The sequence below is a fragment of the Amphibalanus amphitrite genome, unplaced genomic scaffold (genome assembly GCF_019059575.1).
Source record: "Amphibalanus amphitrite isolate SeventyFive unplaced genomic scaffold, NRLGWU_Aamphi_draft 001760F_arrow, whole genome shotgun sequence".
Lineage (NCBI taxonomy): Eukaryota > Metazoa > Arthropoda > Thecostraca > Balanomorpha > Balanidae > Amphibalanus > Amphibalanus amphitrite.
The window spans coordinates 51,596-78,294 of record NW_024883253.1 but is presented as its reverse complement, the minus strand read 5'-3'; the positions used below and the strand labels follow the sequence as shown (position 1 = coordinate 78,294).

At 46.5% G+C, this 26,699-nt stretch overlaps 1 protein-coding gene across 1 annotated transcript in view; it reads right to left on the bottom strand.

Annotated features, from left to right (window-relative positions):
* Positions 1 to 26,699, bottom strand: part of LOC122375026 (heparan-alpha-glucosaminide N-acetyltransferase-like) — a gene marked incomplete at its 3' end in the record, with an annotated part of 88,945 nt that overhangs the window by 23,607 nt on the left and 38,639 nt on the right. The gene's annotated exons all lie outside the window — the stretch shown is intronic.

Below are 26,699 nucleotides of genomic sequence, written 5' to 3'. Positions count from 1 at the left end.
GAAGTGTATCATACTTGCTCTGGTAGCCTGGCCTGACATGACCCGGCAATTTTTCATTCACGGAATAGTTATGCGCAACACATTTTTAGGAACACTCACTGAGTTTGCGTTGAAAAACTTGCTTTGTTTGGTTATTGTACAAGAAGCATATGAGGGCCCCTTTCCGCGAATAGCGGTAAAATACTTATTTCGGTCAGAGCTCAGGCCAATCTCTAAAGGCTGAAACAGACTCTTTCCGCGTTCAGGAAATCGCATGCGAGAGCCTATTCAAATGCATTGCAATTCTTCTCGCATCAATCGCTTGCGGAAGGTGCGTGCGATTGATGCGAGGGTGCTTCCATGTATTTGAATAAGCTCTCGCATGCGATTTCCTGACTGCGGAAAGAGTCTGTTTCAGGCTTTAGGGGTCAGTCGGGACCCGACGGACCCCTTAGATCGGGTCACTTATTTTTTAAAGGATCCTTACGGCATCCAAGGGCAATTCTGGCTTTTGATGCTACGACATGTTGAAATCTGAATATATGTTGCAGGCCGTATGAAAATTTTGTCCGTTTGCAAACGGCCTGGCCCAGTCAGGCCATATGAAACAGCCTGAACACACCGGCCGTTGGCAAACCATGACCTGAAATATCAGACCGTTTGAAAACAGCCTAGTTAGCCCTCGCCGGACCTATTGGTTTTCTACATACCTATGCGCCGGCCGAAGGGGGGGGGGGGGCGAGTACGAACCCCGCCCCTCGCCGTTTCGTCCCTGGTGGAGCTAGCGCGTCGCGGAAAAAACGATCGTGTGCGCCGTTACGAAACGCAGAGATTGGTACCCGATTTTAAGGTCCTAGGTCAACCGGTGACCTCTGAGGTCAGGTCAAGTGCCCCAAGGTGTGGTTCAGTTTTTGGTGAATAACTTCGCAAAAAACGGACGCAGAGCCGCGAGTTTGGCAGTATCGTATTCGCCTTCCTCGGGCGCGTCGAATGATATATTGTTTGTTTGGGTCAGGTCAACTTAGGGTGTTGACCTCAGGTCACGGTCAGGTCAGCGCCCCCAGGTCACGAAGTTGGTGGAAATAGGTCATGTCGCATATCATTCGATTTGACAGGTCTTCCTGAGTCCATTGGTGGCTTTCATGACTTGCTAGCTCAGCTTGATCGGGAGTTATTGACGAAAAACTAATATGACCTTGATGACGTCATAAATGACGTCACGTGAGGTCAGCATTGCAAAAGTGACGCATCTCACCTTGCAAGGAGTGCTTCAAATCACGATTCTGTGTGCTTGAGATAGTTGGAGATCGTTCCCGGCGCCAGAATAGCAGTTTTTATTTTTCCTCATTGACTTATAATGGTAAGGTCACGAAAATGACCTGACCTCATATAACCTTTAGGAAAAATCTGAGATAAACAAGTTGTGAGACTCGTAATGAATACTAGATCACTAGATCCTGCAAGTTTCATTTCTATTTGAAAACTCCTCTGGCAGTGAGGGCGTTGCGAAGTTGCGACATCTGAAGACCGGTCAGAGGTTCACTTATGACGTCCTAGGTCAGTGACCTGACCTGACCTGAAAATGCGGTTGGTATCAAAAGATCCGTATTGAATAAAAAATCAGGCATGCCAAGTTTCAGCTCTCTATCGACAGCGTGTTTGGAGCTATCGCGAAAAAAACCTATGGGGGACGGCACCAGCCCCCCCCCCCCTCGGCCGGCGAGGGTTAGTTTTCAAAGGGCCTAGCGAAGTAAAATAAACCCGTGCCCTGCCGGATCCAGGGGGCCACTGGGTCATGCCCCCAAGCCTGAAAGGGTGGCCAACATACCTATATTTTGCCCCCCCCCCCCCCAAAAAACACCTAAGAAAAATTAATGTGAGAAGGTAGCTTAGTAGGTAGAGAGAAACTGTCGTATCATTAAAAGTCTGTGAGCTTGATAAATGTGTTGGTCTTGTCTTCGCCCAAGAAGGTCTTACCTATTGTATAATTTACCTTTCGATCGACGTTTGAACCTAACCTAACCGGACTCGGACTCGGAGTGTAATCGCCACGCCGATTGTGGAGTGCTCTTGATCGTCAATACATACATACATACATACATACATACATATATTTGAAGTTATCGTTTAAGTTATCATGAAGCTGATCGCGACGAAAGTTTAGTAGGTACCCTCATGTTGACGAAGTCTGAAAATTTCATGACCCTGACCCAAGTGAACTTTGACCTGTGGCCTATTTCTCGAGACTACGTTTGGCCATGTTTGAGACCATGTTTGGCCGGAATCGCGATTCGGCGTATGTCGGCTCACATTATCCGCGCGTTTGCAGTTTTTTTTTTTTGGTGGTTTTAAACGCTCAAACATGTGAAATGATGCTGGTCCCACTCCTATCCATTGTGGTAGGTGTCAATGTCACCTTAGGGTCAAGTCAGGTCATGGACCTTTTGATGACCTTGGTGCTTTTTTCGAGTTTAACACGTTTCTAGGATGGTTTCGTCTAGCTGATTTTAAATTTAGTACCTATTTAACAACCATTTGAACATTTACAAAGAAGCTTTGATGCCTTCGTATCATTGTGTGTTATCATGTTACGTAGCTGCCTTCGTATCATGTTACGTAGCTGCCGGTGGTAGTGGACACCTGCTATACGGACGCCCATAAGTACCCCTACTGGTTGACCTGACCTGACTTGACCCGACCTGGCCTAAATGCATGAAGACATCATCTATGATCCAAACTAACCTGAAATTCGTGATCAGCACCCCAAAAAACCTATAGCCTTACTTTAGGAGGTTCATCTGACAGGTCCTGATTTTACCGTCTTTTGGGTCTGTGGCCTGACCTGGGCGGCGTTTCACGGCACGCTGCCAGCCACTGCCAGCGCTGTTAGCGCTTTTGGTTTGCATGGAGACATCAACAAGCCTAACTTACAATTACACTACCGAAGGTTGACCTTAGCTCGCGGAATGCGCTGGCAGCGGCTGGCAGCGCGACCGTGAAACACCGCCCTAGAAGGTTAACCAATGACCAAGGACCTTAACCCTCGCATGTGTAGGGGGGGTCGGATGGACCCCCCCACCATGGTTTTTCGCGAATAACTCGCGTAAAAAGCGGCCGATCGCGACGAAACTTTCAGTACCCTCGCATTGATCAATTTTACACCTACCCTGAAAATTTCATGACCCTGACCCAAATGACCTTTGACCTGTGACCTCTTTACCGAGACCATGTTTGGCCGTAATCGCGATTTCGCGTATGTCGGCTCGCACTAGCCGCGTGTTTGCAAGCTTTTCGTGGTTTCAAACGTTCAAACATGTGATTTGATGTTACTCCCGTGTGTGTCAAGGTCACCTGAAGGTCAGGTCAGGTCATTGACCTTTGGTGACCTCGGCTGACCTCGGGTCACTTTTTCGAGTTTTACATGTTTCTAGGCTAGTTTTTGGAGCTGAATTCGAATTTAGCAACCATTTGAACATTTACGAAGTAGTTTTGGTGACTTCATAACTTGTTACGAAGCTGTCAGAGGCGGTTGACACGTACTACGAATACCCGTCACGACGCCTACTGGTTGACCTGACCTGACCTGACCCGACCTGGTCTAAATGCTTCAAGACATCATCTGTGATCAAAACTAACACGATATTCGTGATCAGCACCCCGAAAAACCCCTTAGCAGCCACACTTTACGACTTTCTAACAGGTCCCGATTTTCCCGACTTTGGGTCATTGACCTGACCTGGAAGGTCAACCAATGACCTAGGACCTTAAAATTGGGTATCATCGGCTTCCTCTCGTCACGGGCAACACGCTCGTTTTTTCCGCGAAGCTCTAGCTCGATCAGGGGCCAAACGGCAAGGGGGGGTCCAACCGACCCCCCGCCCTACACATTAGAAGCTGGAAAACGCCGCACACATGCGAGGGTTAAACTCGGGTATCATCGGCTTCCTCTCGTCACTCACGGGCAACGCTCTTGTTTTTTCCGCGAGCTCTAGCTAGATCAGGGGGTCCAAGTTCCAACCGACACCTCCCAGCCCGCGAAGGCTGCGCCAAGCACCGACCTGTAGCGGGATAACTGGTCGACAAAATCAATTTGAAGTGTTTTCAAAGCAATATATGTAAAGGCACGGGTCGGGTACATAGGCGGCGGAACGGGGAGGGCACCGGGGCACCGTGCTATCCCTTTGATTTTGGCATCTGAACATTAGCCCTATGGGCGTTGCATGGAAAGAATGGGACCAAAAGTCGGCAGCCTTCGCAGCCTTATTATCGTTTTAGGGATGTGACGAAAAATAAGTGGCCTAAATCCGATGAGAAAACAGGATTTAGGTTTACCCTAGGTTTGGTTCCTTGCATGAGTTGCCCCCCCCCCCCCCAAAATGCAAGACTGGATCCGCCAGTGTGCAGGAATATTGTTTCACATTTCTTATTGCAACTAAGTTGCTTATAACTGAAACATACCTATCAGGCATGTTCATCTTTCAATGAAATGCCACCATGCCGTGACACGTACGGTGTCTCGTGATGGAGCTTATCGTGTCGCCCAAACACGAGAAATTCCTCGACCCCTCGCCACTGGCCTCCCCACGCGGTCTCCCCAGCTGACGGTGACCGGCGGTGAGTGACAGCGGGTGATGCATGGCTTAGCGCGGTCAGCCGGCGACCCTCTGCGACGGCTGTCCGCGGCGGCGGCGGCGGCGTCTCTTTGTTCCCTTCGGCCCGGTACAGGGGAGCCGACTGGCCGGCCGGGACCCAGGCACACGGTATGCCAGCGAGAAGTTGGAACCGACCCGAGCATCTCAACACCCATGCCGTCTGGCTCGGAGCTATCGTACTGCTTCACAGCGAGTCAGTGACCTTGAGTGACCTATAGTCTGACAAAGCTAAGAAAGAGCGAATTTAAAGTGCAACGGTTATTGATGCACGTGTCTGTATAGATACAGTGGAATCCGCTTAATAAATCCACCTTGGTGACAAGGTGTTTTGGATTTATTAAGCGGTGGCCTTATTAACCGGAGTCAGCTATTTTTTATTATCAAAAAGCATGTATCGCAGCTGCACGTTCCGTTCCCCTGCAATACAAGCGTACAGGCTCACATTCCTCATTGTCTTACTTATACCAATAAAAGTGGCCACGGACTCCACCACATCAGTGGGGTGCAGTCTAATGTATAAAGGCGACCGTTTTAGGGTTGGACATGGACATCCTCCAAAGCTGCGACCATAGTGGAGCCCCTGAAAGTGACCAGCGCACACTGCAAAGCCGTCACAGCGATTAAGTCGACATGTCCATCCGCGGTCAATCCCCGTCATGCCTGCTATGCCAACGAAACTGACTCGAACAGTTGAGGGTGCCTGCTTTGCCGGGAACATTTCTCTGAGGTGCTTGGTGATGGCGCTCTTGATATCCCTGAACTCCCTTCTGTCGTGGGAAGTCCAACTGCTGCAGACCGCTGCTCCAGTGCGGTTCTTTTTGAGCGGGTTGGATGCCACATTTTGAATGGGGAGATTTCGCTGCGGACGTCGGAACTCCCTAGTGGCTTTATTAAGCGGAGTACGTGGATTTATTAAGCGGATTTATTTACTACGGGTATCTATGGCGAAAATCCGTAAGCAGCTTAAGCGGCCATAATATGCGGCTGGATTTATTATCCGTGGATTTATTAAGCGGATTCCACAGTAGGGTAGACCGGGGCAAGTCGCCCCGCCGAGGTAAAACGCCTCACCGATGTTTCTCGGAACTGGCAAGGTTCTGGGGAAACATTCTCTCTTCTTTAAAACGTGCACTATATGATCATTATATGAGGAGACTGGAAAGATATTGTGATAACTCTTTAGGGAGATATAGACAAAAATTTGTTTTTGGAGTGATTTTTATGTTTTGTAGTCAGATTATGCATCATGGCGTTCTTTTATGGTTCACATCAGGTTAACGACTTTTATGTATTTTGAACAACTATTGTCTAACGCTTATAATGCTGGGTTGGTCCGTTTTAAATTATGCCTTGCTGGAGTGCAAGGCGTTGTTCTCTGACCAAACTACGTGATGGGGTAAAACGCCCCAGTAGGTCGCGGGGCAAAAAGCCCCATGGGGCGTTTTACCTCATGTGTTGTTCCGACTACCCACTTCCTAATGTTCGGTTGCTGGCGAACAGTAAGTTTCTATGCAATTTTATGTACCTTTCTCAGCAAATTAATGACAAAGGAAGCATTTTGTTAACATTTGCATTGCAATAATTTATTATTTGGCCTTATGAGGCAGGTGAAAAACCTGTACATACAATAGTGTCATAGCTGAACACCTGACAGTATGGAAGGTGCTAACTTCAGTGCCGTGTCTCCCAAGGTCTAACGGGCCTCTCATATAAGATTTAGTCAACTAGCATGTTCAATCTTTAATCTAGAGTATGGGGCGTCTTGCCCCAGGCCGTGGGGCGTTTTGCCCTGGGGTTGGGGCAGAATGCCCCATTTGCAGTTGCTTCACAAATCACTTACTAGCTGGGAGTCCGATCATAAGTGAATGAATTTGAGGGGTGGAATTTAAAGTAAAATGTCCAAAGAACGCATTGAGCACAAATTTGGCCTTCCAGGTGATGTGGGACAAAAGTTATGTAGCAAAATAAATTATCTGGGGCGTCTTGCCCCAGGCTACCCTACCTAACTTCCAATACGTCCGAGAAAAATTCTCTCAAATTTAAGCACACGTAGGCATATACCCTGCACGTAGGCTATCTTCAATGTCCAGTGCACGTGTTGCGTGTTTCGAGGCGCTTTAGCTCCGTTCTCTCTTAGGTTTGTCAGGCTATATGTCTGAAATTTTCACAACATATGCAGAAAAGATGCATGATAACGTGTGCCAGAAACGGCAGCGGCGCGCTCAGCTAAAAACCAAACCGCAGCGGGGGGGGGGGGGAGGTGTTCCATCCCCACTCTCTAGGAAGGCGAGGGTTAATAACAGTTTGCACAAGCACAAGGCCAATCATGCTTAAAACACTGCTGTGCATAAAACGTTCTTTTGACACCAGCTTTATTGTTTTAATGGAAGCCTTCAAGAGCACTTCGGCTCCCTTCTTCAGCCAAGTCACGTAAAAACACTAAAAAACAGTAATATACAACATCGAGATGTTGTTTGATTCGAGGTCAAAATCGTATAGGCCCTTGTATATAGGCATCAGTGCGCCACATTACAATTGTCACACAACTTTATGAAGCTTTCAAAAATATACACGTCCAGATAATGGAGCAGTAACCTCTCTACAAAGAAACATCTATGTAAAACACAAAGCACACATTGCTGGACGCTGACACTGAAAACACACGGTGCACACCATTCAATATTCATTGGCACCCCTGATCGACGTGTTCAAAAGGTGTTGATTTTTTCGTTTTCGCTATGTATATGCCCTCTTTTATTTTCGCTTTCTCAAGTTGTAAATTGTAATGGCATAGTATAATGGTGAAGAAGTTTTGAGTTCCCATTACGTCCTTGACTGAAGTACACGGACTGCTGTATTAACCCGGCAGTTGCTGGGGTATTTCGCCACCCACCGTTTGCTGGGGGGGGGGGGGGGCAGCCGATAACCGAGAACCAATAGGCGCAGCGAAACGCACGAGGCGGCAAACGAAAGAACGCGACGAGACGCTTCAGATGAGTACTTTAAAAATGAATTTTGAGGTCACAGGTCGGGTCAAGGTCAGGTCAAACACCTGAAATCGGGCTTTCAGTTGAGCATGGACTTCAGGGCTTCGCAATGGGCGCCTCTCGTCATAAACTCTGTCAAAACGGTGCAAATCCATCATATAAGGTCTACAAGAGTGTCAGCTCCATGTAGGGGTCAGTCAAGCATCATAGGTCAGGGTCAAGGTCAGGTCAACCGGGTAGGCACATATCCCCGAAAATCAAAACTGATATTCGCAGCCTGTGACACATGTTTTATGGGTAATTTGGGGCGTAGAACACGATGGTGATATTCATTTTGTCATTTGTGTACGTGTTTGGCTCAAAAAGCTCAATTTAAGAAATACATGTATCATGGTCGTGAAGAAGTCACGAGAAATTGCTAAGGTTCAGTTCAAGATTTTGGAAAATTCGGAACGATAATCAATAATCGAAGATAGCCATTTGTTTGTTCAAGGTATTGGCAGTCTAATGGCGTTTACGGCATGTCTGTATGTCTATTTTGTGATTTTATATGATTTTTTGAACATATGCCGTTTTTGGTCGAAAACTCAGAAATCATGACGTCACTAAAACCTCGATATCTCAAAAATTTTCCGACCGATTTTTTGAAACATTGTCACAATAAACTTCAATCAGTTCCCTACAGGTACCCAAAATTTGGCGCGCCTGCGGCGCGCCGTTTTTATGCTATGGCCCAGCGAAAAAAGTGGGGGCGTTTAACGCCCCCCCCCACCAGCAACTCGCGGGTTAAATCATACATGCTCAGAACTACAGCCCTAGATGAAACACATACAATATCTAAGGAAAGGCATTATTTTTATGCCTATCTATGTACATAGTTAGGTCCTTTACGCATGACAACTTATATCTGTTCTTTTTATTTCTTAAATCGTTACCATTGCAGTAGATATAGGTATAGAACGGCACTGTTCATGAAAAAGTTGACTTTATATTCCTGTTATACAGGCACAGGATACTGTTATAACTACAATGTAGGTACTGTTCAAATGTAGAATATAACCTTTTTACCACAAAATCTGAGCTACGATCAATGTCAGATAAAAGGCAAAATACATTATTATGTAAAGTTATATCATTTTACTATAATCAGTACCTTGTTGCCAATATCTCACATTGAGGTTGCGTAAGCGGGGAGCGCTGAAAATGACGTTTAAACCCTACTGTTTTACTCGGCCATAGACGAGTGGCTGTAGTGCACTGCCACGTCCGTCCGTGACTGAGCGAACGTGTTTGTCCTCTTTTCTCGAGTTTATTGTGAGTTTGTGACGTGGCTGCAATGACTGTATGTATATTGTATATGCATAAGGTACCTGATAATATTTTATGATACCTGATAATAATTCAACGACATCTCGATGTTTGTATTACTGCTTTTTAGTATTTCTACGTAACTTGGCTGAAGAAGGGAGCCGAAGTGCTCTTGAAAGCTTCCATTAAAACAATAAAGCTGGTGTCAAAAGAACGTTTTATGCATATAGCATAAACCATGTCCCAGCTAAACAGCAACATTTACAACTAAAACCACTACTGATTGATGGCGATGGCGTTGACACAGCGATGCTGCAGCGAGCTTGAACCGCTGGAAGACGCCAGTGGATAGGAGGGAGACGATCAACACGAGGGCGCCCATAGGTAGGAGGGTCCCGATCAACATTCAGTAGGAGGGAACCAATGGGAAGGAGGGCGCCAATGGGTAGCAAGTCAGTGCTCAACACGATGATGCCAGAAGGGAGGAGGGCGGCCGCCCAAATTCAAAGGAGGGCGCGATAGGTGGGAAGGGCGCCAGTGGGCAGCAGGGCGGTGACTTTGGGTAATACATCTGTATGTAGCAGCTACATTACTTCGGACTGCGGGTACGGCGCATATTTTCAAGTAATAACGTAGTGTAGTCTGCTTACCCTCTAGCTAGAATCTGGACATGACGAAGTAATGCGCATATTCCACCCGCAGAGCAAGGCTTTAAGTGACCATCCCACCTTAACATTAGTTTTGAGTTGAGATGGCCAAAATGGGGTCCCTAGCTTGCACTTACCGGTTTGGGTACTCACAACATCGATAATTGCTTTAATTCGGATATATTCAATTTCAAACTTGCAGTTTTCAGATTCTAAGGGGCTAATGCATTTGAATGCCCCTTAACCCTCGCCCTGGCAGGGGGTCGATGCAACCCCCCTAAGGTTTTTCGAAGATAGCGTAAAAACAGCGTCGCGCAGCGCCACCAAATTTGGCACAGCCTATGGGGCACCCCTTTTACATATGACCTGAAAATTTCAAGTCCAAGTGACCTTGGGTCAGGTCACCAGGTCAGAAAAACTGGTACAAGGTTATGGTCAAATTTCAATTTTCTTTTTGCACCTGTCCAACTCAGAGTTTTGGACTGATTTCCTTCAATCTTTCAGGATGTGCTAAGTTCACCGAGTTGTATAACATATAGTTCGGGTTTTTAGAGGTCACGGACCTGAGGTCAGTAACGTCGTAATGTTAAGCCTATGGGAAAATACTAAATTCGGAAAATACTGGAGATATCCGCTTCGTTCCATCACTTTTGTGCTTTGAAACCATAGTTAGTAACAACAGGTCACTTGGTGCTTCTTTGTTTGGTGTACTTATCCATGGGTCAGGTCAAATGAGGTCAACTGAGGTCAAATGACGTTTTTGCCAATAACTTGGCACATAATGACGCTAGAGCTTAAAAAATGGTATCATTGTGTTCTTGTTGATCAGTCGAATCGAATGATATGCGATATGATGCAATTTGGTTAACTTAAACTTCATTAGTTAATTAAAGTTTACTTAAAAATTAACCCGCGCCCTGCTGGGGGGGGGGTGTTTGAACACCCCCCCTTGTGGTTTTTCGCGAATATCTCAAAAACGGCGGCGCGGAGCGCCGCCGTTTTTGGTACACCTTATCGTACATCAATTCTACACATGTTGTGAAAATTTCAGACCAAGGTCATTCAAGGTCAGGTCACCAGGTCACTTGAAGTGACCTCACCTCATAAAAAGTTTCAATGTCTGTCATAGCTACACCGAGTGACCGATCGCTTTGAAACTTTCAGCGATTGCTAAGAGCAATAGCATGTACAAAATGTATATCTCAGAATTTTGATATCGATGACCTAAGGTCAGGTCAATTTTGCGACCTCCCCATTATAAGTCAATGGGAGAAAATTGAAATGCGCCTCTTTCGGACAAAACACATTATAAACACTCCCAAACACCGAATTACAAGTGGTTTAGACACACTGAACATGAAAATGGTGTCCGTGACCCTTGTTTGTGCCCTGAGGTCATCTTAGGTCATGAATGGTATCTAACAGTTTTTCGCAAATAACTTTTGATAGAGGCATGCTAGAGCGATGAAAACGCCTTAGATGTGTTCTGCTCGACGATACGGATCGACTGATATGCAACATGACCCTTTCCGGTCAGGTCATGACCTTGACCTGAGGTCAAATTTTCAAGTTGACCTTTCAAGGTCAAGTTATAGTTCATTCGATGCGTCTTGACGAGAGGAACACAATGCCGGTAAAAGTAAGCTCGTTCAAGGCTTGGGTCAAAAGTTATTGCAGAAAAACTGTTTCCGAAAAAATCGGCTATTTTTGCAATTTTTGCCCCCTGCAGGCAAAACCGTTGACGTTAGGTCAAATCTGAGAGAATTACTCAGAAAGGGCTTTAATAGGGCTATCGAATGCGCTTTTCCGCGGCGCTGTAGCTCTATTGGTTCTCGAGTTATGCGTTGGCTTCTTGGAAATTTTCGACATTCGACCTGAAAATCGGCGAAATTTTGCCTTCAATGACCTCTGGTGACCTGACCTTTGACCTGACCAAAAAATTGACCGAAGTGATTTCGTCATTATTTTTGACGCTCTTTCGAACGCCGCCTTCCGCGCATCGCTACGTGGCCCAGGAGCCGAGTTACAAGGGGGGGTGTTCAAACACCCCCCCCCCCCCCAGCAGGGCGTGGAAATCCAGGACCCCCAGCCGGGCGCGGGTTAAGAAAAACTTTAAGTACACTTAAGCAAACAACAATGTATATCATTCGACGCGCCTTGACGTGCTGAGTTCACTGGTGCTTTTCTTTTTTCTCTATCTTAACCCTCGCATGTGTGCGGCGTTTGCCAGCTTCTAATGTGTAGGAGGGGGGGGGGGTCGGTTGGACCCCCCCCTTGCCGTTTGGCCCCTGATCGAGCTAGAGCTTCGCGGAAAAAACGAGCGTGTTGCCCGTGACGAGAGGAAGCCGATGATACCCAATTTTAAGGTCCTAGGTCATTGGTTGACCTTCCAGGTCAGGTCAATGACCCAAAGTCAGGAAAATCGGGACCTGTTAGAAAGTCGTAAAGTGTGGCTGCTAAGGGGTTTTTCGGGGTGCTGATCACGAATATCGTGTTAGTTTTGATCACAGATGATGTCTTGAAGCATTTAGACCAGGTCGGGTCAGGTCAGGTCAGGTCAACCAGTAGGCGTCGTGACGGGTATTCGTAGTACGTGTCAACCGCCTCTGACAGCTTCGTAACATGTTACGAAGTCACCAAAACTACTTCGTAAATGTTCAAATGGTTGCTAAATTCGAATTCAGCTCCAAAAACTAGCCTAGAAACATGTAAAACTCGAAAAAGTGACCCGAGGTCACCCGAGGTCACCAAAGGTCAATGACCTGACCTGACCTTCAGGTGACCTTGACACACACGGGAGTAACATCAAATCACATGTTTGAACGTTTGAAACCACGAGAAGCTTGCAAACACGCGGCTAGTGCGAGGCGACATACGCGAAATCGCGATTCCGGCCAAACATGGTCTCGGAAAAGAGGTCACAGGTCAAAGGTCATTTGGGTCAGGGTCATGAAATTTTCAGGGTAGGTGTAAAATTGATCAATGCGAGGGTACTGAAAGTTTCGTCGCGATCGGCCGCTTTTTACGCGAGTTATTCGCGAAAAACCATGGGGGGGGGGTCCATCCGACCCCCCCTACACATGCGAGGGTTAATTGGATCAAAAGTTATGAGCGAAAAACTTTTGACCTGTTTTAGCAAAATTTTTACATTTATACGCCCCAAAAACCCCCTAAATATTGACCTAGAGCAACCAAATTTGCACAGGGGTGAGAACTCCAAGGGGCCCACCTACCTACCAAATTTGGTGTTTCTAGGTGCCATAGGAGCCAATCGCGAGGGGGGTCGCATCAACCCCCCTCCCCCTGCCAGGCCGTGTTATGAAAAATGCCCTGCCAGGGCGAGGGTTAACCCCATTCCGGGCGGGGGGGGGGCTTTAAGGCCCCCTTCAGGTTTTTCTTCTACCATTGCCAAACGCCGCAAGACTGAAAGCTCATACTCGGTGACTTTTTCTGAACATTCATTGCGCACATGTTGACAAAAAAAAGTTGCCGGGTCAGGTCAGGTCAGGTCACCAGAGGCGGTTTGATAACCTTACCTCAGAAAAGTTTGCAATCACGCCAGAGCTAGAGTTTTTGACGGATCAATTTCTTCTCTTCAGGTTCTAGTTAGGGTACCAGTATGTGCAATTTGTTTATCTCAGAATTTTTATATCTGTGACCTGAGGTCAGGCCAGACTCGTGACCTTTACATTGCAAACCTATCTATGGGAAAATATTGAAACGCCTCCTGCTTCGTGTAAACGAGTCAAAACCACCCAATTCTTTCAATATTATGGAAAATTATCTCATCGGTGATGATCCTGGTGCCGCTAATTGACAGGGGCACCGGGAAAGTTCATCTGAGGTCATGTGACGTCATAAATCGTTTTTCTGTCAATAAATCACGACATGACGGTGCTTAACCTTCGCCCTGGTGGGGGGGGGGGGCCATTTTGGCCCCCCCCTGTGGTTTTTCAGCGATAACTCAGAAACCACTTGAGTTAGCGCCCTGAAACTTTGTATAGCTGTTTATTCAACATTTTTACATCATGTCCTTTTTTGGGGGGTTCGGGTCAGGTCAGGTCAGGTCACAAGGTCACCAAAACTGACACCACCTCTAAAAAAGTTCAAAGCTCTCTCAAAGGCACAGCTTTTATCCGATCGATGTAAAATTTACAGTACTTGAAGATGTCACCCAGCTCTACAAAATGGCTATCTCGGATTTTTTATAAATGTGACCTAAGGTCAGGTCAGGTCATCGCTGCTCCCCATTATAAGTCAATGGGAGAATCGAAAAGTAGTTGTTTTTCAGCTAAATCGGGCGTGATTGTTCCTATATTTCGTTATTGAAGTGTCTTGGGTCAGCAAATCACAGCCCATGTGAAACCATTTGCTTGTGACCTCGCTGAGGTCACGCTAGGTCATCTCCCTGGTCACCAGAGGTCACCAGCGGTTTTTCTGCACTTACTTGTTATTGAATAGAGATAGAGACTCCGTTCGACGTTTATCGTGTTTTTCTCGTCAATGCGGATCGAATGATATGCAGCATGACCTATTTCGGTAAGGTCATGACCTTGACCTGAGGTCAAATTTTCAAAATGACCTTTCGAGGTCAAACTATATATCATTCGACGCGTCTCGACGAGCCAAGCACGATGGTGCATGAATCGTTTCTCTATTTTCTCGTGAATGCATGCTATAGTTAAAAACATTTTCAACGAAATTTGCCAAGTTGACCTTGCATGACCTCTGTAGGCCAAACCGTTGAGCTGAGGTCAAATCTGACGAACCTTGGCGAAAGAGCTTGAAAAGAGCTATCGATTGCTTTTTTCCGCGGCTCTCTAGCTCTTCTAGTTTCCGAGCTACAGCGGAATATGTCCGGCAACACCGAAAACACTGAAATTTGACCTATGATGACCTCTAGCGACCTCAATATTGACCTTAGCGAAAAAATGACCGAAATACTTTCGAACGTACTTGTTATGGGCTTTCGTTTGCTTTTTTCCGCGTCTTCCTAGCCCTCTTCGTTTTCGAGTTAGACGGGGGGGGGGTCATTTTGGCCCCCCCCCCCCCACCAGGGCGAAGGTGGCTCAGACCCACACCAGGGCGCGGGTTAAGACTTGTAAGTGGTACCAAACTGCTCGCCTGGTCAAGGCGCGTCGTTTGGTAGCAGCATGACCATACCCCACAATCTCATTGATGTTGACCTGACCTTGACCTGGGATCAAATTTCAAATTGACCTGTGAAGGTCATCGCATACTTATTTCGCATCGCCTCGACGAGAGCAACAAAAAATATATTAATTTTATGTCTCTTTGTTTCTTAGTTTAAAAGTTATATAGGTAACTAATTTCAAAACGTTTTATCGTTGATGACCTCTGGTGACCTCAATATTGACCTGACCTGAAAATAATTTATGTAAAAGTTGTAGGTCTTTAAACGACCTATCATACGCCGTTTGCCGTTTGTTGCTGCGATGTGTTGTTTTTTAGATCTGAAGGGGGGGGGGGGGCGAAAAGGCCCCTCCCCCGCCCAGAATCGAACCTTTCAGAGCCCGCCCGGAATAGGGTTAAATTTGTGACGTCAGCGGAGATCTACCGATTTTTAAATCTTATACTAAACCATCAATTAACACGTGATGGTATATGCTGCTTTGCGCGCAACGTCTGCCGCACTAAAAGGATGTCATATTATTGCTTCCAAATGAAGTCGCTAGGAACAACGGAGATCCCAAAAAGTAGGTAAACAAAATTAAAAGTAAATTATCTTAAAAACCAGTGAATACTTTTCGGTGAAAATTGGTAAATATTCATTTTAGATCTTTCTGAACCCGAGGACATCGCTTTAATGGCAATACATTAGCTTTTTCAAAGATGGGAGGGTCCCTTTAATTCGTCAGCTCCGGGAAGAATTATTTTCAGTTCAAACTGAACAGGAACCTGGACAGGGGCGGATCCAGAAAATATCCAAGGGAGGGGCCATTAGAAACCAGGAGGCCCCCATAATCCCACCTGTTGGAGGCCCCATCTTCCCACTTGTTGGCCCCCCCCAAAAAAACTGCGTCTATTGAGCTTATCTAGCTGTTCAGGCAACATCTCAACATGAATAAACGAATTATGAAATAAATGAACGAACGAGAAATAACTAAGTGGGTAGGTTAAAAAAAAAACTCATTGGATTTCGGCCACTTTATTTTCAGGAGGCCCCCTTTTCAGCTTTTTAACTTTTTATTTTATTTTTGAAAAAAAATCGGCCAAGGGGGGGGGGACCATGGGTCCCATGGCCCCCCCTTGTATCCGCGCCTGAACCCGGAGAAGTAGTCCGGAGTCAGTGTCAAAGCACCGCTACCACGACTTCCAATTCCTGCGGTGACCAATGGATATATCGCTTCGAGGCATAGGGTAGGGTGGGGTAATTTGAACATGTGGGGCAATTTGAACATAGTGTGAATAACAGAAAATTACGGAAAATCCATAAGTGGCATGACAATAAGACCAATGAGAGAAATTATCGTAACTAAAAGGGCTATCATATGAACGGGGTTTTAAGTTTCAGGGAATGAAGATGTTGACGCACAGTGTAAAAAATCAATTTCACAAGGAAAAACGCCTAACAACACGTCATTGCAACTTCATTGCAGCGCAAAATCTTGCATTGCTAGCGCCTAATACGCAACGGTTTTTGTTGTATAATGACCTAATCGGTGCCTTCAATTAAAGAAATTTACTTTTGAACCCTGTTTTTTAAACTGGCAAAATAACTTTTAGTGTGGGGTAATTTGAACATACTGTGAGAATTTGAATGAAGACAGGGATAGCTCCGAAAAAAACAACGCTCCCAGTTTTTTTTTGCCAATATTTTCGACCCAAGGCAGTAGCAGATAAGTGATGCCAGTTTTAGAAAATTTACGTCTAATATCCGTCTAATGTCCGGCATTTTTGTTGATTTTCCGTCCAAAAATGTTAAAGTCAACTATTTGTCCAAATATGTCCGAAAATTATGCAGCTATCAACACTCAAAACCGTCATTTATATTGCTTATCATGTAATTTTACCAGCCGAAAAGTGTTCATTATATTGAGAGCTTAGGAAGCTTTCCATTCGCCAATTAATGCTATGCACGATTACTTTACAAAAAGCGCTGAAGTGTAGCAAGCCATCGTCCAATGTTGTCCAGTCTGCTACCTTTGTCCAACCAATTCCGAATTGGACATTGGACAAAATCAGAACTCCAAATGTCCAGGTTTCGATTGGCACCACTTTAACAGATGTAGTACGGTTGGGAGAGTTTTTATCGAACAAAAAAGATAGACGTTCTCTTAATTGAAGAGGGGCGAATTCTGTCAACTGATCGGTGTGCAGCGTGCAGATATTGATACTCTGCAACTGTGACTTTTGCTGTTGTGTTGATTTTTCAAGTGAAGGTATGTTAACCCGCGCCCCACTGGGGGGGGGGGGCTATTTATAGCCCCCCCTCCCGTTTTTCTCCAATAACTTCCAAACCGCTTGACGGATCGACGCCAAACTTTCAGTACCTTCGGCTGCATCAATTTGACACCTTGTGTCAAAATTTGAACTTCGTAGCTACCATAGGTCGGCCGGAAATGACGTCAGAGTGACGTCATGTTCGTCCGATTTCGACGCAAAACATTGAACCACGGCAATCGCTCCCAAGAGCTCAGTTTTTAAGCTAGATCCAATTTCTTTGCATGAAAGAACTCAGAATTGACCGCGCTATCAAACTGCTATCTCGGATTTTCAAAATTTAGAAAATTTCGAAAATTTTATATAATAATATTCAAAATTTGTATTTTTATATTTTTTTCAAAAAGTTTTTGACTTTTCGAAAAAACCGGAATATATGTGACAGAACGCATGATTATGACTAACTCTAGCAAGTTTTAGCTAAATATCTTCAAAAATGGCCAAGTTATACGCATTATTGCAAAAAATTCACAATTATTAATTTTTCAAATCAATTTTTCAGTACGTATTTGGCATCGTACACCAATATAAATGGCACCATCGTGTTCCTGAGCTCAAACTGCATCCAATAGACACCTTTTTTGTTGAAAAATTTCAACTTCAAAATTTGACCTTTTTTTACCTGAAAGTGACCTGACCTAAGCTAAATTCGACTCAAAATGACCTCGAATGACATAGACGACATCAAATTCGAAATCTCTGGCCTACATGGACCATAAAACATGTGTCACGTGACCGACGCATGATATAACATTTTCGTGACCTGTGATGACCTGACCCTGACCTGAAAATCAAAGTACAAGTTTGGTACCCTCAAGGTATCTAGAGTATCTGTTCACGAGTGTGGAAACCAAAAATGAGCCTGATCTGACTTGTAATACGGCGGCCAGAGCCCAAAATGTGAACAAGCCAAAGTGCTAATAATTTTTACTTTGACCTGACCTGTGACGTCATCGGTGACCTCGAGGTCAATGAAATTAGGTTTCGCTCGACAGTTTTTCCGGAGCTATCAGACGCCGTTTGAATTTTGACGATCGGCCCAGTAGTTTCGGAGTTAGGAGGGGGGGCTATGAATAGCCCCCCCCCCCCCCCCAGTAGGGCGTGTTATACACAGACCCCAGTGGGGCGCGGGTTAAGAATTGTTCTGCCTATTTGTTTATGGGTCAAACACCATCGGTGCTGGCGAGACTATCGTTTTTATGACAGGTAAAGACAGTATGTTCAAATTACCCCACGGTGGGACAATTTGAACACACCGTGACTTGGTGGAGAAGTGAGGCTATGCTATTCAAGGTATGCTCGGCTCGTCCAAAAATGAGGCTTGCATGTTGAAAGCAAGTGACACTTGCGCTACTGAAGCAGTTTTTCTTCATCCAGGGTTGAACTGGAATTTGGTACAACGGAGAAGACGTAAAAATATGTTCAAATTACCCCACACTACCCTACCTACTTACGGTCCCCAAGGCTGACAAAAGCTTGGAAACTAATGCGTCCAAACTTACAAGTTATAACGAGTCACATCGGCTGCGTGGGTCAGCGCTCCACGGGACAGAGCCGTCACCCTTCCTCGTCACACCTCGCGAAGGGGAACCGGTCCCCATCCAGCCCCCTCCCCTCCTTCCCACGCCGAACCTCGACGGCGCTACAGGTGGTCAGGGATTAGCTGTACCCGCTACCCATCCTTCCTGGCTCCCAGGGATGATCAAGAAGCGGCGAGAGACTGCACGGCTCCAAGAAGGAATGACGAAACAGACGAAGCATAAACTAATATAGAACGCAGTATATGGGACTATGCTCGAATACATTACGGGCTGAGGAAAACTTGAGTATCCTGAGTCCAGGGAAACGACGGAACAGAGCAATCAGGATTCCTAGATCCACTGAGATCATGCATACTTTTCGTGATTCGGAGTTCGGACCCATGCACATTGCACGCGTCTGCATCCGAGTGGGAGTGCCTTATCTGTGATTTCGATTCCATTCCTGATGGATATCAAAGCATGCTGCATCTAAAATCTATAATCTATGATACCTTCGAATCGATTCATGGGCCACCGTAATTAGCTACACTCAGCTTAAGAAAACTTTAAGAGATGTTTCATCAGGACCCTACGCTGGAGACACTCTGAAGGGTACATGCATGCACATTGTAATTCAGGGTTTTGGAGTCGTGGTAGTGCTGTTCCGAATCCGACTTCGACTCCGACTCCGGGCTCCTGACCGACTCCGACTCCGACTCCGGGTCTGATACAAAGGGCAATGGTGGCCGCCAAAATTTCACGTGTTAGATAAAGTCCAAGGGGAGGTCGCTCCCACATTCCGCTTTCGTTCATGCGGTCACTATTTCTCCCACGTGGACGCAGCTGAATCCACAAGAGACCAGCGGCCAGCGGCCAGCTTGAAAACCCGCCGAGAAGCACTAGTGTGGCCGTATCATGACCACAAGCATCGCCATCATGTCGGTCTGTGTTTCTGATGGGCACTTTTCGGAGCGATAAAAGAAGAAAGTAAATACACAGTTGTCATTAGCCGTTTTCACGACGGGCTATCAGGCGAATGCACCTTTTTGACCAAATCTGCACCTAATCTCTTTTACAGCAAATATCTTCATTTTATGAATTTATTTCAGTGTTTTAATCGATGATGCTCTCTGATAATATGACAAAGCAGGCATATAAGCAATTAGTGCAACCCTAGCTGATAGCTGCTAAGAGACACAATGAGCCTAATTTGACCAAATCTGCACCTAATCTCTACCAGATGTGCCCCAAATGTGTACCAGATGGCCGTCGTGAAAACGGCTATTAACCCTCGCCCGGCGAGGGGGGTTGATGCAACCCCCCCTTAAGGTTTTTCGCAAATACCGTAAAAACGGCGGCGCGTAGCGGCGCCAAATTTTGCATACCCTCTGGGGCAACCTTTTCGTACCTTTCCTGAAAATTTGAAGTCCCAGTATTTTCAGGTTAGGTCACCAGGTCACAAAACCGGTACAAGGTCAGGGGAAAATTGGACTAGCTTAGGGGCAACTGAATTCCAGAGTTCACTTAAATTGGTTACGGAGCGAGCGAAGCGAGCGTAGTCTTTCCTTAGATTAACGGAAATTTCTTAGTATGAGCGGCCGGGCGGCCGGCCGGCCGGCCGTGGTCACGCTTTTGCGAGGCTTATATCTCAGCAACCACTTGACCGATTTACATGCGGTAATTTTTGTAGGGTAGCTCCATTCCTTCTACCAAGTATTGCACTATTCCCGATGCATGTGGGTGACCCCTTATGCACGTGCCACGTGCAAAACGAAGAGGTGTCACTTTTGTAATTGTTGCAATATCTCGGTAACTACTGGGCCGATTGCGCTGAGAGTTGGCATGTAGGTAGGCACCCACTAGGCAATGCATATCCATGTGCCAGAGTTGGGGTGCTGCTGCACGTGCGCACGTGCAGGGGTCGTTTCCAGATCTCGAGAACGGCTGGACCGATTGCGCTCAAATTTGGTACACGGTTACGGAGCAGTTAGTAGGGTGCCGTGCACAAGTCAGTTGGGACCCATTTTGCACGTGCGCACGTGCAGGGTGCCGCTTCCAGATCTCGAGAACGGCTGGGCCGATTGTGCTCAAATTTGGCACATCGCTAGAGACCGGTTAGTAAGGTGCCGTGCACAAGTCAGTTAGAGGTAACCCCTCGCAATTTCGCACGTGCAAGGCCCACCCTCTCGCTCGCTCCGTTAGTCGCCACAAAAGGCGTTATACTGGTAATAAAGTATATCATTCGATGTGCATGCGGACGTCCTGAGTTCATTGGTGCTTTTATTTTTGCTCTATCTTTACTAGGTAAAAAGTTATAAGCGAAAAACGTTTGACATGTTTTAGTAAAGTTTTTGCATTCATACCCCTCAAATGCCCTCTAAATATTGACTAAGAGTCACCAAACTTTCACAGGGGCGAGATCTCGTATTGACCCACCTACCCTGTAAATTTGGCGTTTCTAAGTGCCATAGGAGCCAATCGCGAGGGGGTTTATTGACCTGACCTGGAAGTTCAACCAATGACCTAGGACCTCAAAATTGGGTACCTATCATCGGCTTTGTCTCGTGACGAGCAGCATGCTCGTTTTTTTCGCGAAGCATTAGCTCGATCAGGGGCCAAACGGCAAGGGGGGTCCAACCGAACCCCCCCCCCTACAGTTAGAAGCTGGCAAACGCCGCACACATGCGAGGGTTAAAGTCCTTTAAGCTGCTGCTATACACCATACTAGTGATGTCAATTAAGGAAAATCGTGATACCGATACCAAAGCAAATACAAGCATAAACCATGGGAAAATACCGAAACCAAACAAACTCGGGAAAATCAGGTAAGTACAGCCCACCGCTAAAGTAATGTAGGGTTTTACCAATCTCAACGGTTGGCTTTGACTGGCGATTATTTAATGTGGAGTGATCGAAAAGAAGATGTCAATAGCTAAAGTTGCAGCTGCAAGGGTGACGATACATATAAGCTACATTCAAAGTTTCATTGTAGTCTGGCTAATCGTTCCTAAGCTTCAGAAGCAGAACATACCCATGACTGAAACCCCACATTACTTCTGCTGTGGACTGTACTTTTTACCAAATTCACAGCCTTTTCATATTAGCGACGATTCAAAACAAAATCCTAAGGTGGGGGGGGGGGGGGCAGCTATAGACATCGCCTTGGTACATCGCTAGAGACCGGTTAGTAGGGTACCGACTACCGTCAACCGTGCACAAGTCAGTTGGAAGTAACATCCCCCTCGCAATTACGCACATGCAAGGGCCACCCCCTCGCTCGCTCGTCTGTCGCCCCCCCCCCCCAAGGTGTCTTACTGGCATTAACACTAAATACCAGTCTGAAGAGTGACCATTAGTGCGTAGGTATGCATATCATTAGAATCAGCACTGCTTTTGAAATCCAGCAATAGCAAGAACAAGTCGATCCCTTGCAAATTCTCAAACCCTGGGCCTGATAATTCCTTTAAAATCCGCGAGTAGATGGGGAGGGGGGCGTAGGTACATCCCCACTTTTTCGCCGCGCTATAGCTAAAAATACGGCGCGCCGCAGCCGCACCAAATTTTGGTTACCTCTAGGGAATCGATTGAAGTTTATTGTTTCGTATATCGTTGAGAGCTGCTGCGAGGAGCATGATAAATGTAGGAAGTATCATCGTCGTGTTCTTTCGTTTGCCCTCTCGTGCGTTTCGCTGCGTCTATAGGTTCTCGAGTTATCGGCTGGGGGCGTTTACCCCCCCCCCCCCCAGCAAATGGCGGGTGGCGAAATACCCCCACCAACTGCCGGGTGCTTATTTACGAAGCAATTGTAGACTTTCGTCAACAAACCCTCCAGTAACTAGCAAGACTCCAATAAAAAACGCGAGCTGATGCTTCATCGCGTGTTTAGCCTGAGATGAGCACTGCGCAACCATGCCACATCAGCCGCCTGCGTGGATCCGCGTTCCCCGGGACGGACGGTCACCCCTTCTCGTCACGCCTGGCTGGAGTCGGGACGCGGCTACCCTCCTGCCCTCCCTTTCCCACCCGATCGTCGCCAGCGCGGCATTCCGGAAAGGATTAGCCATATCCATCCCCGATCTACGATCAAAAAGCACCGAGAGACTGCATGGCTACAAGTCGGAATACAAAACAGAGGCAAGGCTAGTAGCTTGCACTCCGTCATGTGCCTTCAATGACCTGAAACTCCTTCAATTGCAAGAATGATAATAGTGAGCAGAATCAGATACTACTTGTTGCGAGCGAGGGAGCGAAGCGGTCTTTTCAATATTACGGACAAATCTCGGTAGGAGCGGCCCGGCTCGGACCGGCCCGGCCTGTAACACTTTAAACCCTCGTCCTGTTGGGGGGGGGGCTATTTTTGTCCCCTCCAGTCTTTTCGCAATATCATTAAAACTGCTGCGCCGATCGTCGCGAAACTTTCACTACCCTCTCGTACATTCCTTTTACACATTGTGTTCGAAAATTGTTCAATTGCCTATGATAGGTTGGCCAGAAATGACGTCAGAGTGACGTCATTTTCATCGGTTTAAAAGGCTAATATCTCAGCAACCGCTGCACAGTGTGGCCGAGCACCAATTTAGCGCGAATTTAATCCCAGCGCCGCTCAGATCCACTGAAAATGGCTCCCTGGTTCCAAAATTGACATCCTTATATGAGACCTTTTGCGATACATTGTAAATGCTTGCTGGCACATAGCGACGTAATTTCGCAGAAAAAGTGAGGGGAACTAGGTCACGACGGGTGATGTATTTACCAGGGCCGGGCAGTCGATTGATCTTCGGGTACTCTGACTTCGACTCCGACTCAAGCTTCCAAAAATCAATTTCGACTCCGACTCCGGGCTGAACTGTCGATAGACTCTGACTCCGATTCCGCAGCCATGACAGGTCTGCGGAGTCGATGAATTTTGGTGACTCCGACCCCGAGTCTGGCTCCGGATTCCAAAATCGATTTTATTTCGACTCTAACTCCGGTCAGAACTTCCACCAGATTTGGACTCAGACTCCGCAGTCCGCAATCCTGGTATTTACCAGCAAGTAAGACGCATGAAATTAAAGATCAAGTGCGTGGTGCTTCGTTCCCATTACCATTCCGCCAAAGGTCTGGTGCGACCCAGTTTCATCCAACGATACAAGGCTGCTACAAGGTCAAGGTCACAGGAGAGTTTCCTTGCTAAAAGTTTTTTCACTGATTCAAGTCGGCCAAATGATGAAGACATTCTTGCCATCTTAACCCTATTCCTGGCGGGGGGGGCCTCAGGAGCCCCCCCCCCCTGAGGTTTTTTGGTTATTTCTCCCAAACGCGTTGAGCTAGGAAGCTCAAATTTTCTGACTTTTCCTAAAAGGCTTCTACGCAACATGTCTGAAAATTTTGAGTTGATCTGACCTCAGGTCAGGTCACCAGAGGCGGTTTGGTGACCCTACCTCAGAAAAGTTTGCAATCACGCCAGAGCTAGAGTTTTTGACCGATCAATTTCTTCTCTTCAGGCTTTAGTTAGGGTACCGGTATGTGCAATTTGTATATCTCGGAATTTTGATATCGGTGACCTAAGGTCAGGTCAGTTTCGCGACCTCCCCATTATAAGTCAATGGGGGAAAAATCAACTCCCTGTTTTTACCACTAAAACGGGTCGGAATGGCCCCATATACCATACATGACTTCATATACGATCAACCTTCACTACCTTGAGGTCTGTTTTGCTGTTGGGCAGCTGTGAGGTCATGTGACGTCATCAAAGGTCACCAAAGGTTTTTGGCCAATAACTCCGTACAGGAACAAGATACAGACGCGTGGATGGTCTCATTGTGTTCAGCTCGTCAAGACGCATCGAATGATATACATGATGACCTCGAGGTCACGTGACCTGAGGTCAACCTTTGACCTTGACCTTTCGAGGTCAACATATATATCATTCGATGCGGATTGACGAGAGGATCACGATGATGCCCTTAGTTTGTTCCTATCTTGACTAATTCGAAAGTTATTCGAGAAAAACTTTCTCCATATCTAGCGCCGCCATTTTGACTTTTTCGACCCCTGTGACGTCATCTTTGACCTGACCTGAAAATGACCTTAGTAAAAATTGTAGACCTTGTCCATGCGTATCCGATGCCGTTTACCGCTTGTCGCTATCTTGCTTCGTTCTCGAGATCTCAGGGCCCCCCCCCCCGCCAGTTTCTTGTCCCGGCGGAGCCCGCCAGGAATAGGGTTAAGGCTCTAAATGAATGCTTACAGCAAACTGGATGCCAGATTCGTGATCAGCGGTTACGAATCGTATATATAAGCTACCATTCATGTGTCTAGGTAAAAAGAAGGTCATTCGAGGTCACATGAGGTCAACATAAAACTTGAACTTTTCCATGCAAAATATATGTCATTCGACGCGTCTTGACAAGACGAATGCGATAGTACCACTGTAGCTCTCGGACCATTTTTGTTAGTTATTTGCGAAACACCAAAACCTCAGCTCAGGGTCGTTGACCTGACCTCTGACCTCAGGTCACCAAAACTATTTTCATACTTTTTTACCAGGGGTGCGGAGCCGGAGCCGGAGCTGGAGCCGGAGCCGCCGGAGCCGGCATATTTTGCCCGGAGCCGGAGCCGGAGCCGGAGCCGTCAAAAAAAGGGGGCGACTCCGGCTCCTTTTTTTGAAGAGGAAAAATTATTGACCTACCGGGTGATCATTTTTGAATGATACAAAAAGAAAGTCGCCACGTGCAAAGATAGGACAAAATATTTTGATTTCACGTGCTGGTTTACATGAGGGACATTTGGACATTTTGTTTTTTATCAACATTGTCCAAGTCCGTCCTAAGGTACGGTAAATATCATCCGTTTTATAGCATACCCTTTTTGGACATCTTAGTGTAACGATGTAATATCTCAGCTGGATGGCTTTGCAACACAACAAATTTTAGTTCATGGCGCATGTGCAAAGGCAATAGCACGGTTATACGGGCTTCCTGGAACCTGCAAAGGATCTTGGAGTGCACGGAGACACTAAGAATAACAAAAATTCCGAAGTGGACATTGTTGATGGAAGTGCGTTCGAGTGCACTGGTTTGGCGGACCCGGGGACGGTACGGCTTTCTAGAGAATGCTGTAACCTGTCGTTTGGCCGGCTTTGTATGACTAATTCACGCGTCTCTGACACTCTTTTCAACAAGAGTGTGATTCTCCACACACATCCGCACCTGTCATTGATTTCCCGTGCCCCAAAGCTGGTAAGCCTGCAGCTTGCGAATAAGCGAGCACGACCGCCCGTCTTACAGCCCGGACTTCTCGTGACTGTACTTGAGTGTCTGCCCTCACCTAATGACAGGTGTGGTCAGATGTGAGCCGAAGTCAATTGCACATCTATGTAATAGTGGTAGAAGGAGACTTTACCCGGAGCATGGAACGGCGATAATCAGCAGAAAATGGTCAGACAAACCCGGCATCGAGCGGAGCTCAGCTGGTCGGCGGTCCGCGAGGGGTGCATACTTTCGGCACCTCCTCTAAGCTGGCTATTGACATTAATGACTGACTGTGTGTTCCAGATAAAATGTCCCACCGTACGTGTTTGATGGGTGTGTTTGGTTTAACTATCCAGTTTAACACATGGCTGATATTAACAAATGTTTTTGTATCATTCAAAAATGATCACCCGGTAGTTCGGTTTGACAGTTCAAGGCAGTAAAACATGCGGAAGTCAAAATATGAAAATAGCCTTGTTATGCAAACACAGAAGCAGCGCGCACCAATCCCATCATCTTGTTTCTTCCACCCGTATTTAATTGCATAGGGGATGTACTGAGTATTGGAGCCGGAGCCGGAGCCGGAGCAGCCGGAGCCGGACCATTTTACTCGGAGCCGAAGCCGGAGCCGGAGTCGCCATCGCATTTCACCCGGAGCCGGAGCCGGAGCCGATTTTTTTCTCCGGAGCCGGAGCCGTCTGAAATTTTCACGGCTCCGCATCCCTGCTTTTTACCCACATCAAACGCCACGCAACCGCTTCTGTTATTTGTCACAATCGTTTTGTCATAATTGTTTCACAATCGTTTTGTTCCATGATATATTATTTGGGCATTTTGGGTAGGGTGAGTCAGGTGACGTCAGGTAAGGTCGATCATCAGTCTATTCTTATTTCGTCTTTACCAACAC